General features: G+C 35.5%; 1 pseudogene; it reads right to left on the reverse strand.

Annotated features, from left to right (window-relative positions):
• Positions 1-285: 285 nt before the first annotated feature.
• LOC149558332 (cysteine proteinase 1 pseudogene) overlaps positions 286-15,666 on the reverse strand; it is a 47,502-nt pseudogene continuing 32,121 nt past the window's right edge.

Here is a 15,666-nt window from a genome sequence, read left to right on the forward strand (position 1 = left end):
GCCAAACCCGATTAACTTCTACAGGTTACTTCTTATTTTCTATTATTTTTCATCTAACCCCCTTTGGAAGGCTTGCCACCAAAGGGTTTTCCTTATTAGCAACTCGGTGCTCTTTTAATATCTATCTTGCCTATCCTCCCTAGCAGAAGCATCATACTAGTTTCCTGCATAAGTTTGGCTCGCACTTGGAATTTTTTGGCCTTAAGTTTTTGTGTCTTTGGAGCTGTTGGCTCCAAAATTGGAACAGGCAATTCCTCTGTGCTTGCTTCTTTAGGAATTCCAACATCAAGGTCTACATATTGATACAATAGAGAGGCTCTCATTTTCTCCTCCTGGGGAGCAGGTGGTATTACACCCCTGAATGGAGCCTGCCCGAAAGAAAATTTCGGAGGTGCAAATGTTGTGTAGCTTATCCGATGGGCATAGTTGATAATCTTTCTCAGTCTCCAGTCCCCTAGATTTCATTGCATATCCATACACAGTTGTCATAAGTGCACCACTGCAACCCGAGTCACAGTATCTTGGTTCTGAAGGATCACACTCGTGATCGCAGTCAACCAATTGTTGTTCGCTCAGACTCACCAACTACCTCGTCTTCAAAAAATTTGCCCCTTCTAAAGCCCCCGTTGTGCTAAACCCCCAGCACGACCCACAGGAACCCTAATTCTTAACCTCTGTGTCGGCCCCCTTTTCTCTCCAGTCAAAATCATCCGGCAGATCATCTGTGGGCAATATGGGGGCATCATGAACCTCAAATTTCAGAAACGGTGGCGCTCGGAGCCCTAAATATTGATGCCAAAACTCAGCCTCCATCAAATTTGAGAACTTCGTGATGCTGTGCATGACGCTTGGATCCAACTTCTGATGCTCCAGAGCCCTTCGAAGATTATCCTTAAACACCCCAAATCGATGGGCGTGTTCCTCTGGGCCCGAGTTATTCTTCTCAAATCTTCTCACAAAGCTTGCGAAATGAAGCTCTGCATTCAACAGAGCATTCTGGGCATCAAAACCACCGAGATTCTCCCCATTTTCATAGAATTTGAGCCTCTTTCTTATGGGGCATTTAACACTGCTTAACTTGTTTGATGTCCTTGTTATATTAGTATAACTACACTATCAAAGAGTTATAATATTTTTCGGTATATCTTTTTTAGGTGCGGGCAGGGGTGCAATATCAGTGAAGAAGTCTGTTCAGACTCTTTTAGTACTCAGTTTATGGACTATTCTAATAGTAACATATTCATTTATTCTTTGTGCACTAATTTTGGATGATGGCTTTAAATATTGGGTGCAAATTATGCTTGGCACCCACGGGTCCTAAATGAGTGTGGAAATTAGCATATAGAGAATAATTTTCTGCCACTTCCTTCCATGCTGCGATTAATCTTGTCTGTCACGAATCTTTGCATGGGCTGTCAAAACCCTTATTTTTAGCATGCAAGATTCTTTTTTGAGCTCTTGACAGAGGTATCATTTTTTTTTATCATTGCCTTTTGTCAACCTATTTTTGGCATGAAATCATTCATTGTCAGACAAGTGCAATATTTTATTTTAAATCTCTCTTACTCCTTTACGTGATTTTAAGTAAAAAAGGAGAAGTTAAGGTTTTTTTGAGAAGTTTTCTTAGAATTCAATATTAACACTAATTAAAAATTTATTATTTCATTTTTTTGTACTCTATTGCCTTCATTATTTAATGATTTGAGTTAATTGATCTATATGTACATAGTTATATCTTTCTTAATGTTTTATTCCAATCTTGGAGGCATATGTATGAGGAATATGGGGAGATCTTTTCTAGCCCCATGACTTTATGTTTTTATTACTTTGAGATTATATTTTGCACCAAGGTATTCAACATAAAGCTAATTATTCTATATATAAAAAAACAAAGGGGGTAATCATTTTTCTAGCATCAAGCTATCATTTAATAATTGTAATTGTGTGATTTCATACTATGATATTTTAAGTATATTTATTCAAGTATATATGGGTGCACACATATATACCAAGATAAATATACAAGCTATTATAATTTTCATACCCATGTTTACCCTTAATGGAGTTTTATACCTGATATCTATATTTAGTTGATCTTCCTTAACTCATTTTACTTAATTAGATTATGAGTAATCTTACACATTTGCCTTCATTTTGATATTTTTATGTGCCCATAGTTGCACTTTTATGCTTTTATAGCATTGTTCTATGCCCATGTTGGCACTTTATGGTTTTATACCATTAATCTACATGATTTATATGATATTTTTTTTGAGTTGCATAGGGAGCTTAATATTTTTTCAAGGTTAACTATGTAGGTCCCCTCAGTATAACTGATACATAGTTTCCTTATTTGGCCCATGGAGTATCCCTCCATCCTATATTGGTATGCACTCATTTTATATGGAGTTTCCCTCCATTTGATCCTATCTATTCCATTTTGATAGGATAATATTTTTATGGAGTTTCCCTCCATGTTGTTCCATTTTTGTTCCTCAATGAAGAGGATGTTATTATTGGAGTTTTCCCCTCCAAATTCAGATAATTTGATCCAATTTGAAGGCAATATGTTGTTATATCCTCATAATCCATTCTTTTGATTATCCTAAAAAATCATGATAATTCTACTTTGATCAGCATGTCTCTCCTTTATGTTATTTTCATATATTAATGTGATAATGATCTGCATACATTATTGCTTAGATCATGAGTCATGCATGTTATGGAGGGACGCCCCCATTAGCTTGCAGTGGGATGATTCATTAGTGGACTGTCTATATCCACATGATTCATGCAAGATTGATGCAAGTATCATTAGTTGGCCTTGTCTGTGGTCATTTGTGCATTAGTATAATATACTTTTCATGAGAGCATTGATCAAGCTTTTTACTCAATTTGTCCTTGTTGACAATTTTTTGAGCATATAATTTATCTTGATATAAGGTTATCTCCATTTTTTTGTGGTAACATGTTTTATTTTCCTCTATGTCTCTATGAAAATTTTCTTATCCTTATTCAAAAGGATTTCTAATTTGAATATAAGAGGAAATTCTACTTGTGGATAGTTGTCTTGTTTTTGTTCTTTTTTTCAGGTGATCCATCAAGGAACCTTCTTGGTTTTCCACATATGAAGAGGTGTCTATGCTTCCACTTGGTCACATTCAAAGGACTCATGTACTTCTCTTGGATCTACAAATTTTCCATATGGCTTGAAGACAATCAAATTACTTCATATTGAAGATTAAGTTGCAGATTTTTGTAAATTATGGGTTTAATACCCTTTTATGTAATTACCCCAAGTAAAGATTAAAGGGGGGTGTTAGAAGTTGTAATCTTTCCTTGGTGTATTTATAAACCAAGGTTAGACCTTCTTCCTTTATTGTTGTAATATATTAGGATATAAGCCAAGGTATCCTAATATATTTCCTTTTTTTTCCTTTTTCCACTACATCTTATTTTGTCATCTAGTGGAATATGTGAGGACAAATATTTATTGTAATTTCTAATTTTAGATTATTCCTCCTTAAGAGGAATCTCACACTTGGCCTCACACACTTATGAATGGTGGAATTCATAGACATGGGAGTTACATTCTAACTCCTCTCTATCATCTCTATTTAAGAGATGACCCTCCTCTCTCATTTCTTAACAATGACATTTCTTCCTCTTCTCAAATATTGTATGAGCCATTGCTCTCTTGCTCTCTCTCTTTTTATTCTTAGGCTTTTCATGCCTCATTCATAATGTCACAAGGGGTTTTCTTTGCTTTCCCCTTTCCAAATATCTTGTCTCATGGTGTTGGAGCTTGAAGCTTTCTCTCTCCTATTTTATGGTAATATCTTTTCATGCATTTACTCACTTAGATTCTTTCCTGGTATTGCTTATTTACAGATTTCTTTTTCCATTTCTAACAGATTTTGATGATCAATTTAGTCACATATTTAGTAGTATAATTAATTTCTTATTTAGTTGTATATTTGATAGTTGACTTAGTCACATATTTAGTGGTATATTTAGTATAATATTTAATCACATATTTATTATATTTACTCACATATTTGGAAGTGTATTTAGTAGAATATTTAATAGTATATTTGGTCACATATTTAGTAGCATATTCAATAGCATATCTAGTCACATGTTTGGCACATATTCGATAGTGTATTTCGTAACATATTTAATAGTATATTCAGTCACACATTTAGTAGCATATTCAATAACATATTTAGTCACATATTTGGTAGTGTACTTGGTAATAATAGGGCATGATGGAATCGAACCACCATCATCTTGCTTGTAAAGCAAGTGCTCTTCCATTGAGCTAGCACCCTTTAAAGAATACATACCAAATTATTATTTTTGTTTCATTTCACTCTCAATATAGCACCCCAAAGGGTTATGGACCTATATGTATTTCTTGAAACATGGGGGCAACAAGGCAACAATCAAGTCGATAGTTTAAAGTCTACTTTATTCCAAAAATTAATTCCAATTTGTCAAACGTAAATTAGTTAGATGAAAAAGTAACTAGGGTAATGGATTTCAAATTTAAAATTGGTGTCCAACTTATTACTAACAATGTAGAAGTGCATGTAGTGACTAGAAGATTGCTTCAAGTGTGTCATCCAAAAATAGACACTATGTATTAGATATAGTGTCGTTGCCTTAATGACACATTGCATTAGCCATTGGCATGAGACTCCATTAATAGATGAAAAGCCACTAGTCATAAACAAATGAGCTAGAAAAAGAACACACTGAACTCTTCATAATCCATACCATCCATGTACCTATCAATACAAGAATGTTTGTTTGTGCCTCATTTTTGTGGTTAACCACCTCTAACAATTTCTACAAACTTAGACTTTAACACTAATAGTACAATGAAAATATTTACAGAACAGTAAATAATGTAATCGAATAATATTCTTAGTGCACACAAATGAAAATTCCCAAAAACCAAAATGTAACACTAAGATATAGTGAGACTATTTATAGAGCTCTAAATAATGCAAAAAAATGATGTTCTCAGTGCACCAACTTCTTCAAAATTAGCTAAGATTATTCACAAAACAAAGTACCAGGGTCTATAAAGTCTATGACAATAAATAGTCTAGAGCTAGACAAGGATTAAAATATCAAACTATGTCATTTAATCCCAAAAGCAGAGTTCTTCTAAAACATTATCCAAAAATTTGAGTCAACAAGTGTTTACTAAAAAATATGCAAATAAATTCCAATAAAACATCACATAAGAATAGCAATCACCAAGCTAGCCAAGTAGTGGTCTAGTAGTGTAGCAGAGTAGTTTCCATATTGATGATGGGCTCAAGATATATTAGCCTTGCTTCAAATAATGGTGAATCTAAAATAGTGCAAGCTACACTAGTAAAGGCTAGATGGCAGTGAGTTCTGAAAAAGTTTGGTTTCTTAGGTAAAGCTTCTAAGTCTTGAGAGTATTCTAAGTTGTCCATGTTGCATTCCCCAAATGATTAGAAAACAAAGTAGCATGATTTGTTACTTATTAATAGTTCATCAAGTCTGGGAAACACAAATGCACCAAGTACCTATTGCTGCTATTGTTGCTGAAATTGTTGTGCACCAGCCCTCCTTCCACCCATTCTTTGTCCTTGTTGGCTTTGCCTCTGTAATTGAAATGATAGCATAAAATTATAAATGAAAATTATAATTTCCTTTGATAGGCCCTCTTGAAGATCATTTATCATCTTATCCTCCGATAATGCTACCTCGAAATGGACCCTAGTATCAGTACTATAATTATCAAGTTCCTAAAAGATAGATATTCTCATGTCAAAGCTAAAGAAGTATTCCTATTAGGCACAACATATTAATATATGATTGCAATTAGCATACCATTATGAATGGATCTTATAGTTATTGGTAATCATGCTCATCAAAAAGCTCTTGTAATCATCAGTCTACTTTTGAATGGGTAATTTAGCAATTCTGAATGTGGTGTTGCCAATCTACTCTATAATACCACTAATTGTATAGGTCACACCATTCTCCTTTGTAGTTTTCCATTCAATCTTGCCATAAAAGCATTACAGTGACAAAAAGGATATAATTTCTTAACAAAATACAATAGTCTAAACAAACTAGAAAAACCTCAAATAGCATATGAATGTGTGTTACCTTGAAACCCTTGTACTAAGGCTCCATTGGCTGCATTGCTTCATCATTAAGCAAGTATCTCACATTTGCAACAACATCCCTTTGATTGTAATCTTGCATAAAAGTACCCCAAACCATTCCAATCCCTTCACTTCCATTCACAAGTATGATTGGTTTGATTGGAACATACCTGAACAATAAAGGAAATAGCAATTAAACAAAACCTATAGGTGATAAGATGAAGTTAAATAAGAGAAACCTTTGGTTTTTTGACAAAATTCTGCTTGAAACAGCAAAAAAAAATTCCTTTTCCCTAGCTTCAAGCCATCAACCATTGATGGAATAGATCTTTGCAAATCAGCCCTCAAAAACACAATGAGCTCCTTGATTACAAACTCCTTCTACGAGATAAGTTTTTCACTCTGCTCCAAATATGTCCCAACCTGACAATTTGGTAAACTCACTACTAGTATTATGATAGAAAAAATATCATTTAGTTAAAAATTTAATCCCAGTGGCTCAACACTACCTTCATCACCTTAAATTGTCTCTACTAATTTTTTCTAGTCTCAATCTTATTCTTGCCGAAGGCTAGTTTAGTCACATCTTCATCTTGCTCATTATCTCGTATAAAATGTTTTTTGTACTATTCTAGATTATTAAAATACTCCTTACCCTCTTTAGACGTACTGGTATGTAGTCCATGGAGTAATTATAATTTTAGTAAGACATCTAAATAAAGAGCCAAAATTCAGAACAAAAAACAAAGAATTATCCAAAATTACCTTATGGTCCAACTTGATATTGATCCACTAGGACTAACTCCCTCCAAGATTAGTACTTAGAAAGGGTGTAAAAGGATAGTACATTTCCATTTTTGTGTGTTGCCTACATCAACAAGATGAATGTTTGGGGATGCAAAATATTACACTCACAAATCATTGCAATAGATACAAAGAATCTATATTAGAGTAAGTACAGCAGTATCATTTACCCTAACAATAGGAGTGATCAATTCCACAAGAAATGAAGGAATTTTGAGAAAAGGCAGCCAGTTGTGGTGTATGAAGTTGATAAGCAATCCCTTGATGTGGGAACCATTATAGCAGTATCATTTACCCTAACAATAAGAGTGATAAATTCTACAAGAAATGAAGGAATTTTAAGAAAAGATGGACAATTTTGGTGTATGAAGTTGATAAGCAATCCCTTGACGTGGGAACCATCACTATCCTACATCAGTCAAAGAACAAAATAAAAAAGAACCTCACTCAAGCCGATCTGCCATATTTAAGTATAAGATTTACAGTCCCAGACATAGACAATGTACCTGGTCTATCATTATCATCAAATGGCCATATCTTAAAGATATAATGTTTTCATATACTTTATCATGTTGTAAACCCAAGGATTTTTTTTATATTTTCAGTTTCCTGATTTTTTGCAATCTATTTTTGTGAGGCTTCCCTCACATTAAGTAGCTTGCTTTTGAGAGGAAATACACCATAATAATCTCAACCAACAACAGTTATTCCTACCATATCAAAGAAGGCCCAGGATTAAAATTTTCTAATTTATAGATTGATGGAAACAAGTCATGATATAGCACATTTTTCAAACAAAGAACAAGCACTTACCGTAAGAGCCTTGGTTAAGTCACCCTCTGTTAAAATTAAAGTACACTTTTCAGATTCCTTTCCACCTGCTTTATTCGCATCTTCAAGTTTGGGGATGTCATGTCGTTTTTCCTTGGTTCCACTAGTTTTCTTAAGCTCTTTTCTTTGTTTGAAATCTACCCATGCTAGTATACTTTCAAGTATACAGTTTGATACTGTAGTATCAAGTCAAATAACATCTAAATCACATGTGGAGAATATGTGTGAATAGGACATGCAAACATGTGGAAGAATGAGAGAAAATTTGCACAAGAATGCACCATTTATCAATATTTAATCGTGCCAAGCCATTCTCTCAAAAATCAACACAAAACTAAATGGAATTAGCATCAATATGCAAATTCTGCCATCACAATAAGTTGTGCTTCTTTTCTTTAAATTACTTGATCAACGACAGTGCATTTTTCAGTTATATGTGGTTTTACTTTATATTGCAATATTAGATACAATGGTATTAAGACTCACAGGCTTCATGGTGATCAGCTCCTTGCTGCAGAAATTTTTTTCTTCTTAACACATGTCATCACCACACCAGCATTAAGAAAACTCTAATCTTATGTTGATGCCCACTAGACAATAAAGTGAGGTCACTTTCAAACACTTATAATCAAAATTGAAATCTTCAACTATATTACATCCATAAGGAGTTGTTGCTGACTAGCTTTACATTGTATATGGTGTCTAAAAGAAAACATCATGATCAAACTTCTACGTCGCATTTTCCAAAGAAAAGAATTGCAGACAAGTAAAACAAAAGGCCTCAAAATGTAAGTTACAAATTTAATTTATCACAAACCCAAGATCCATTATTGGATAACAACCTAATACAAATGCAATAATTAGAACTATATATTTTTAGTAAAATTCACCAAAGAAACCAACCACGCTCTCCGTCTTCGCTCTTTTACACAAGGCTCCAAACATGGCCATCAAATGATGACAGAGATGCAAACAAGAAAGAATAGTAGCTTCAGACTAGTTTATTTAATCCTCAACATCAGCTACACCAACCTCTTCACTCACCATTACAAGTAAAAAGAAAAGCAAGAAATCACGGCAAAATGTTCATTAAATTTAGTTGTAGACATCTATTAGATGTGAAAAGAGAAAGATATGTAGCTCCCTTATACAAAGCTTTGGGATATATTAAAAATTATAGTAATGGTACACCTTGAACGAGGCAAATTTACTACAACAGATCATTGCAGTGCCCCAAAAGTCACCTGGTGAAGGATGATATGTAACACAATTAGTGAACTCCAGTTTTCATGCTTCAATATTCACCAGACAGACTGTGATATTTGAATTCATTTACTGTTACCACAGTCCAAAATATGCAATTTTTACTTAAGGCACTCTCATTCAGGTCCTTAGTGTGGTATTTCACGTTCTTTTGTTTTATAGCTACAACAGATGAATTAGTGAGTGCGTTGACATTTTACATAGAAATGAATGGGTTGATATTTCTCCTTAATAAAGCAGAATAACTTCATAGGCTCATGGCACAAAGTTCTCCCACTTCTAACTTGTGGAGAGTATAATGTTCTTTAGCTTCTTATAGGAGTAAATCTTACTTTGGTTCATCCCGTTCAAACTGGATAGATATCTAAAATATATTACTGCTACTTTGTAAATATCTACAACTTAGTGTAGAGAGATTGATTATTGCTTTGGCAACGTAATGCTCTGTAGCTTTTCACAAGAGTAAATTTGAATTTTGTTCACACAGGTATAATATTTTTAGCTTTTTAGAAAGAATCATCCTAGCATTTGAGATTCAACATAAATATATATTATTGCAATTTAGAGATAAATTCTTATAAGAAGATATTAGGACAAAATAAATACACCAATTTTGTTAATTGAGAAAAAGTCAATTTGAGGAATGAATACAAGAACCATTATTCACACTCTTGAATTCTTCATTCTATAAATGTCCCCTCTAGAAATATACGAGCTTTAGTATCTTTGTGGACCTCTACTCCTCGGTTGTCATTTGATACGCATTATTATGTACTATCTCTAATTCAAAATGCAATTGCAGCGAAAGAAATGCCAAATGTATTTAATTGAAAAACAAAAACGATGAGCAGAAAAAATAGCAGAACAAAAATAGGGAATCTTGATATTTGTAGATATAATTAGAAGCACCACAGTTAAAAGAGTAGAGAATCAGATGAAAAAGAAAACATGCAAAAAATGTTGGAAAACTTAATGCATCGTTGACGTATTCCCCTGGAGCCAAACACCCACCTACCACCTGACGACCAGCAGAACAGATAGAAAACATGAATGCGGTAGGTGAGATTTTTGAATTTGGAAATGAGAGGGAAAAACGTTTTAGGTCATAAGACAAATGGAATGTTTCTACATTCATTTTTTTTGATTAAGTGTAGAGAGTTTGTAGATGAAGCAGATCAGAGAGAAGTTGCAGAGCTGAGCAGAGAAGGAAGAAGGAAAGAAGTTTGTTCCTACAGTTGCATGTGTTTCCCTTGTTCACTCTGTAAGTTTTTTGTTGTTTGCATTTGTCCTGTTGAAGCAGTGATTGCTCTAGGCACCATTGTATGCAGCCATTAGAGTTGCAGGTTTAAAATTTTATTGAAGTTTGAAGTATTATCAGTTCAGAGTTATTTTAGGATTTTCTGGTTGAAGCCGAATCCTCCCAAATTTTGTAATAGTTTAATGAAAGATTGAATAGAAAGCAAGCAAGCATACTTGAATCTATTGATCTTCCCTTGTATGTTGCATTTGAGAAATTTGTTTGAAAGCTTAAAGCCCGGCTCTCTGGTTTTAATGGTGAAAGCATTCATGTTGGAATTTTTTAAGTTATAAATTTTTCAGTTGGAGACGAGCATACTCGGCATCTATTGCTGCCAAGCTTTTCTTTTCAAGTGTCGAGCTCTTCTTTGAGTGCCGAGCTAACTCGACACCTATCCTTTGTGTGCCGAGCTCACTTGACACCTGTTTCCTGTCACTCGGCACCATCAAGTGTCGAGCAACCTGCCACTCGGCACCATCAAGTGCCGACCAAATTTGGCACTCGGAACCTTCATGTGCCGAGCAAATATTTAAGTACCGAAAAAATATTTTTGAGTTAGCGTTGTATTAAATTAAATTTTTAATTGATATTTCCCACATGGTATCAGAGCTTTGAGGCCCCACATCCATAGTGAGTTAGGGCATTTGTTTTCTTGGGATATTTGACATGGCAGGGGATGCAGGAAAGATATGGCAGCAGCCACCATCCTTTAATGGATAGAATTATGATACATGGGCAAAGAAAATGAAGATCATTATGGTAGAAAATGATTTGTGGGAGTTTGTAGTTAATGGGTTCAATGATGTGATAGACCCAACTCAGTATGCTGCTCTCACAAATGCACAGAAGACTCATTTGAAAGAGTCAAGGAGGAAGGATGCTAAGGCATTAAGACTTATTGAAGTAGTAATGACAAAGACAATTTTCCCAAAGATTGCAGCAACAAATTATGCAAAGGAAGCATGGGATATCCTTGAGACGAACTTCAAGGGGACTGATAAAGTCTGTACTGTAATGCTACAGAATATAAGGAGGGAGTTTGAGAACCTTCAGATGAAGGAGAATGAATCAATTGCAAACTTCAGTTCAAGGACCTCCAATGTGATTAACCAACTGAAGTCAAATGGAGAAGACTATCAAGAGCAAAGGATAGTGGAAAAGATATTGAGGAGTTTACCTCATAAATATGACCATTTGGTCATGACAATAAAAGAAGCAAAAGACCTCACTATTTTGACAATGGATGAGTTGATGGGTTCTCTTCAAACCCATGAGCATAGGATCAATAGATTTACATTTTCTACTTCCCAAGAGCAAGCATTCAAGGCTCAATCAAATCCAAGAGGAAGGGGCAGAGGAAGAAATGGCTCAGGTAGGAACTCCAGAGGTAGAGGCCGAGCAAATGGAGGACAAAGAAATGCTACAATAGAAAGCTCAGGAAGAGTAGATGGAGCAAGTAGCTCACAAAATACTTCAAGAGGAGGTAAGAAAAACTACAACTCAAATAAGAGTAATGAAGAATGCTACTACTGTCATAAATATGGGCATTATGCAAATGAATGCTGGAAGAAGCAGAATGATCAGTTAGGACAAGCAAATGTGGCTGATGTGAACATGGAAAGTGGACCCAATGCTGCTGCCTTCATCATGTGTAATGTTGGTGAAGAAGGAAGCCCTGAGGTTTGGTACCTCAAGGATGTAGCAACCACATGAGTGGTAATGAAACCTTGTTTTCATTCATTGAAAAGAGTTTCAAAACAGAAATTAAGATGGGTAACAATGGAACCCTACCAGTTGTGGGTAAAGGATCTATTATGGTCCGCACCAAGAAAGGTGAGAAAAGGAAAATACAAAATGTGTATTTCGCCCCTGGTATGAAGCACAATTTTATGAGCATTGGTCAGCTCATTCAAAATGGATACAAAGTGCTGATAGAGAATGACACATGTGTCATTCATGAAAAAGGTGGGAGCAAGAACCTACTTGCAGTAGTTCAAATGACAAAGAACAGAATGTTTCCCTTGAGGATAGAGACATGTTTCTCATCTCAAGTTTGTGCTGCACCTCACACACAATCAGCTCTAAGGAGTGTGATTGAAGACCCCTCACAAGTATGGCACCTCAGGTATGGTCATCTTGGCTATGCTGGTTTAAATTTGTTATCAAATAAAAGAATGGTAGAAGGTTTGCCATGTATAGGAAATTCATGTGACAAGTGTGAGGCTTGTATTTTGGGTAAGCAACATAGGCTTCCCTTTAATTCTGGAAATTCTAAGAGGGCTAGATATCCATTAGAATCAGTGCATACTGACCTAGTCAGTCCTATGCAAGTTACTTCCATTGGGGGGAGTACATATTTTATGACATTCATAGATGATTTCAGTCATAGGACATGGGTGTATTTTCTAAAGAATAAATCTGAAGCATTTGAAAAATTTGTAGAATTTAAGGCCTAGGCTGAAAGAGAATGTGGACATTATATCAAGGTCCTTAGATCAGATAGAGGAGGGGAGTATACCTCCAATTCTTTTGTAAATTTCTGCAGGAAACATGGCATTAAGAAAGAGCTCATAGCCAGCTACACACCACAACAGAATGGAGTGGCTGAAAGAAAGAACGGGACCATTGTTGAAATGGCAAGGAGCATGATGAAAGAGAAAGGTCTCCCAACTAAATTTTGGGGAGAGACTATGGCAACAACAGTTTACCTAATTAATAGGTTTCCTACAAAGGCAGTCCATGATAAAATTCCAATGGAAGCTTGGTCATGAATAAGATGGAAAATTGAACACTTAAGGGTGTTTGGATGTGTAGCATATGCAGAGCAAAGGTAGAAATTTGATGACAAAGGTGTGAAATGCATTTTCACAGGGTACAAACTAGAATCAAAGGCATATAGATTGTATGACCCATTGAACAACAAGATGATGCTTTCAAGAGATGTCGAATTTCTTAAAAATTAGTCTTGGTATGGTTCAATTGATGAGTCATCGAGCACTTCAAGTAAAGTGCTATTTATGAATGAAGAGGATGCTGATGAACAGCAAGAAGAAGGATCAAATAGAAGAAAAGGCAAGCAGTTTCAGACATTGCCGAGTGTCAGTGTCGAGTACTAGTGAAGATCGAGCTAGTCGGCAAAGCAGCAATAGTGAAGATTCTAATCCCACACTCTCCTCCCTATTACCAAGAAAGACCAAGAGTCTTAGGGAGATATACCAAGATGAAAGGTATGAAGATTATGATGAGAGTGTTAATTTTGCATTATTTTCTCATAGTGATCCAGTATATTTTGAGGAAGCTATTAAGGAGAAGAAATGGTGTAATGCCATGGATGATGAAATAGATGCTATAGAAAGGAATGAGACATGTGAGCTAACTAAATTGTCTCCTAAGAAGCAAGTGATTGGAGTGAAATGGGTCTATAAGACCAAATGCAATGCTGAAGGCAAGATTGATAGGCATAAGGCAAGGCTAGTAGTCAAGGGCTACAAATAGCAATATGGAAGAGATTATGATGAGACCTATGCCCCTATTGCAAGAATGGAAACCATGCGTGTTGTCATAACAATTGCAGCTCAGCACAAGTGGAAGGTATTTCAAATGGATGTGAAGTCCACCTTCCTTAATGGTGTATTAAAGGAAGAAGTGTATGTGGAGTAGCCACTTGGTTATGAAGTTGTAGGTGAAGAGAATAAAGTATATAGATTGAAGAGAGCTCTTTATGGGCTCAAGGAATTTCCAAGGGCATTGTACCATATGATTGACTCATATTTGATGAGCAATGGCTTTAGCAAAAGCAATGGTGAGCCCACTCTTTACATCAAGGCAGCAGCTGGTAACGTATTGATTGTTGTCTTGTATGTAGATGACTTGATTTTTACTAGTAATGATAAGGCTCTAATTGGTGAGTTCAAACAGGCCATGAAAAGTGAATTTGAAATGACAAATCTAGGTCTCTTGAAATACTTTCTAGGCATAGAAGTAAAACAAATGCATAATGGCATTTTCATCTCTGAAGAAAAGTATGCAGGGCAGATCTTGGAGAGATTTAAAATGCAGAACAGTAAGGTAGCTCCCACACCAACAATAATAGGTTTGAAGTTGAGCAAGGAAGAATCTAGCAAGAGAGTGGATCCAACACTATACAAGAGTATGGTTGGAAGTTTAATTTATTTGACTGCAACTCAGCCAGACCTAATGCATGCAGTAAGTCTGATTTGCAGATTTATGGAAACACCAAAGGATTCCCATTGGCAATCGGAAAAGAGGATCCTAAGGTATGTGAAAGGTACCAAGGGATTTGGGATTTTATATACTATAAATGATGATTTCAAGTTGGTTGGTTACACTGATAGTGATTGGGCTAGAAGTATAGATGATAGGAAGAGCACTTTCAGATACATGTTTCATATGGGATTGGGTGCAATTTCATGGGCATCCAAGAAGCAACCTATTGTTTCTCAATCTATAGTAGAGGCTGAATACATTGCAGCAAATGCAACAGCATGTCAAGCAATTTGGCTAAGGAGGATCTTGACAGATTTGAATGAAAGGCAAGAGGATGGAACCATAATTTATTGTGACAAAATCTCATCAATTGCATTGTCCAAGAATCCAGTCTTCCATGGGAGAAGCAAGCATATTGAGATCAGATATCACTTCATTAGAGAGTTGGTGGAGAATGGGGATATCAAAATGAATTTTTGCAAGTCTAAGCAGTAGTTAGTAGAAATGTTCACAAAGCCATTAGGCAATGGAACTTTTGAACATTTAAGAGAGAATCTTGGTGTAGTTGACGTGGATCAGCTGTGATCCTTGTTTTGTTTGGCTCAGGACAAAGGGGGAGTGTTGGAAAAATTAATGTAGCATTGACGTTTGCCCCTGGAGCCAAGTGCCCACCTACCACCTGACGACCAGTAGAACAGATAGAAAACATGAATGCGGTAGGTGAGATTTTTGAATTTGGAAATGAGAGGGAAAAATGTTTTAGGTCAGAAGACAAACGGAATGTTTCTACATTCATTTTTTTTGATTAAGTGCAGAGAGTTTGCAGATCAAGCAGATCAAAGAGAAGTTGTAGAGCTGACTAGAGAAGGAAGAAGGAAAGAAGTTTGTGCCTACAATTGCATGTGTTTCCCTTGTTCACTCAGTAAGTTTATTGTTGTTTAGATTTTTCCTGTTGAAGCAGTGATTTCTCCAGGCACCATTGTATGCAGCCATTAGAGTTGCAGGTTTAAAAGTTTATTGAATTTTGAAGTATTATCAGTTTAGGGTTATTTTAGGGTTTTCTGGTTGAAGCCGAATGCTCCCAGATTT

This window comes from Cupressus sempervirens, chromosome 5, assembly GCF_028749045.1.
Source record: "Cupressus sempervirens isolate cs-2001-9-10 chromosome 5, ASM2874904v1, whole genome shotgun sequence".
NCBI classification, from domain to species: Eukaryota; Viridiplantae; Streptophyta; class Pinopsida; order Cupressales; family Cupressaceae; genus Cupressus; species Cupressus sempervirens.